Below are 3,864 nucleotides of genomic sequence, written 5' to 3' on the forward strand. Positions count from 1 at the left end.
TGTACTTCCTGCCTTGACCAGCCAGTGATCTGAAATAGGAAAATGTTCAGCATGATAACATCACATAATGTGTGTACGATAAACTATCCATTACTAAGAAGACTCGGAAAGAGATATAGAGCAGCAGCAGCTCCATGGCTCTTTTAATGTGTAGTTCTGATGCCCTAAGTGCTCTTGTTAAAAGAGTGAGCACAACTGCAGGAACAAACTTATCACAGTGGCAAAGATCCAGCACTCATAATATACTGTTAGACATGGTTTGATGGATTTATTGTTCCCAACTGATATAATTTTATCATGAGATAATCAATGCTGGCCAAAAACATTTTTCTCCCTGAAGCAGAGAGCAAAGGATCCCTGCCACAACCCTTTTGTTTGGGCAAGAAGCACTTTAAAAAAAGTCTGGCTGTACCAGTTTCTGCCTTGTCTATCCTCACTCCTACCCCGCATGGTGCTGCCTGAAGCAGGTCACTTCCCCCTGATGCATAGCAGAAGTGGCCCTATGTTATGTTTAGATGTTATGCAGTTCTGTTTTAAGAGACCCTTCACAGATTGTATAAGCAGAGAATGTTCTGCATTTGTGCAAAATCTCACCTTTCATCTGTTTTTAAATGTGATGATGGCCAGGGAAGTGCCATTGCTTTCTTTTTCAACTGAAGAGAAAGAAAAGGTTGAGCTTGAGTAAAGAGAGTTACAGAGGTCGGGGCAAAAGCTGAAAGATGGGGGGGGGAGCTCACAGCTGGAAGGAATCTGAATGCAAAACTGAGTTTTAACAGAAAATTCCAGAAGATTGCAAATACTTAAGTATTTCAAAATGGGTTAATTAGTCTGTTAAACGGTGCCAGAAATATATTAAATTCTGGGGCTTCAGAATGAAATGCGTGTGTGGTAAGGAATATAGTATATGGAGGGAAGGCATGCGTATAGAACCTGAAGATACTCCTTTTCTGTGCATACAGCATGGGACAACTACCGTAATTGGTTATACCTCTGACACCTGTTTGGTGGGGATTGATTCCAGGAACCGCTTTTCCCCTTCCCATAATGGGAATCAGCACTGCATATTCGGTGGGGTCCCTGGATCAGTGCTAATGTTACTTCAGGGAATTCAATAGAGTATAGTTGCCATGAACTCACAACCGCTTGAAAAGAGCCCTTGTAATAGTGTCAGAACAAAAATCCCCATTGGTGGTCTTAAGAAAACAGTTTGGCATAGGGACATGCTTCCAAGCTTACTTCACACAATCAAACACAGTCATTCTCTTTCACACACACTTACCCACAAACATAAACAAACCGTACTCATTATCATACACAGACCCAGAGATCAGCCCCACACTACACAGTATAGAAGGTCACAGCCACACCCTGGCCTTAGTAAATGAGCAATAACATGTTTGTATTTATTCATGTATTTATATTATTCATTGTATTTATACCACTTAATTTCAGTATGGCTTCTAAGTGTTTGTGGTTACACACACACACACACACACACACACACACACACACACATGAAAGAGCAGCAGTACATAGCACAATATCCAGTTTATTAGGCTTATCATCACATCAAATGTCCTAAGCACATTTACTTGAGAGAAAGCCCCACAAATCTTAGTAGTGCTGGCTTCTGATGTGTAGGTTCCACTTGTAAAACAAATTGATCTTCAGCCAGTTAAAATGCAACCTCCAGCTTTTAATTATAAATGCAAACAATCCTGCAAAGAAGTGTTATCAATGGAACTGCTAGCATGAAGTAGGAGCCTCATCAGTGGAAAAGAAAAACATGTCCAGCATTTGCTACTAGCTGTAGCCATAATTTATGGACAGGGGTTGATAAAAGATTGAGCAGCTGCATTGTATTCTGCATGATCCTTGACACAAGACACTTCTAAGATTATTTTCAATTAAGCACAGCTCTTTGCTGTAAGCATCAGTTCACCATTAAGTATCATTAAGTATTTGTCTTTATTTGATTTTTAAAGATTGGACAGGCTACCCTTCTTCCTACTCTCTATCTTACTGGATTCCCAGTTTTGTCTTTGTTTTCATTACATATATTTTTATTATTGAAGGAAATGGTTTCACATTGAATCCAAAACACAGTACAAATCAATCATATAATGTTTGCACAGCTTCCACTAGTTTCAATAGGGAATGTAAAAGAGAACTTCCCACTGGATTTTTTTGTTAAGGTGTTAGAGATAAATTTAAAACTAGGTTCAGGGACTTGAGTTGGTTTTCTTTTTCAATGTTTAATGATTTATTTGCTCTGCTTGAATCAAGCTATTATCCATGCAGCGATAATTGATCAAGCAATTGCGTTTTAATTGTCTTAACAGAATGACTCAGTGATTCATTCCTCTTTGTTTTGTTTCACTAGAAAGTCATAATCTTTTCTCAGATGGTTAACTGCCCACCCACTTTGTCTATTAAACCAATCTGCCAGCTTTGGTTTATTAATCCCTATTGAACAGTCTAATGTGACAGTTCCCCTATACTTGGCTACTCTCTACTTCTACTAGACTAAATCTGTACATTTTCAAACATATCTAAGGCTTTATAGTTTCATGAGAAATGACAATATAATTTCTTTCTAACTGGCCACACTATTTTGCTTTTACAGTGATGAGTACAGTGTTGTATCTGATTAGCAATCAGTGACTGGAGATAAAATTTAGCAGACATCATTTTTACAATAGAGGTAATCAATACAAATGAAATATTATCATTTTTTCTACCGTTTCTAATCTTACCACATATGTAGCAGGCAGTTAATGAAGACTCAAATCTTGGAAATAATATTAAAATTCCATTGTAAAGTTCAAAATGAACAGAAAATTTGATTTATGAAGAAAACTTCTTTGGTCAGAGATTTTGAACAGCAACCTTCCCAATATCTGAATTGTTTTATTCCATAATACATTTTATCTTACTAGCCCATTAACAATGCAATCCTAGGCATGTCTACTCAGAAGTGTTCCACACTAGGTTCAATGGAGCTTACTCCCAGGTTAAGTGTGTATATGGCAGGGATAAGAAACAGCTTTCAGCCTGAGGGTCACTTTCCCTTCTTGACATCCTTCAATGGGCCACATGTCAGTGGTGGGCAGGGCCAGAGTCATAAGTGGGCAAGCAATGAATGTGAACTTTACCTTTATTTAGTAAGTTGATCTCTGTCTACACACACAAACCTACCTCTCCATACTTCACCCAGGAAAGCAAGAAGCATTATCAGAGTTCAAGGACACATTCAAGAGGCAGGAATACTCAAGAAAGCTGCAAAGCAGGACTCATATGGGGTGTGGGCTGGGAAGAGAGAATGTGACCTGGATCCCAAGGGCCAGATAGAGAGATCTAAAGAGCTGCATTTGGCTCTCAAGGTCCCCCATCCCTGGTGTATGGGACTGAGCCCATACTGCAGTCCTTTCAGTATTCAATACAATGGGAATAATGAGCATATTCCACATAAATTCGCTGTTCTGTAGGTTTTTTTGTTTTTGTCTTACTAGGACCATAGCTGAGACCCAGAATGTACCGGTCACCATACAGCAACTTCTAGTATGGCTGTAGCATGTAGGGCATGCTGAATTTTTAAACTTTCAAATCCCAAAAATGAGGGGGCGGGCTGTGGTGAGCAGAGAGCTTCATGACAAAGCCACAGAGCACACCACTCTGCAGGTACAGCTTGATAAACTGTGCAAATAGCAGTTGCTCAGGCAAGGGACCTTGACGCTCAGTTCCACTCCAAAAAGGTTGTGTGGAAAACAAAACCTTGAGAAAGATTTTCAAGAGTCAGAGTAACAAAACACCTCTCTCCAGAAAAGGATGAGTGATTCCAAAAGACACTGGGGAGAACAGATA

The sequence above is a fragment of the Podarcis cretensis genome, assembly GCF_951804945.1.
Source record: "Podarcis cretensis genome assembly, chromosome: 4".
NCBI lineage: Eukaryota > Metazoa > Chordata > Lepidosauria > Squamata > Lacertidae > Podarcis > Podarcis cretensis.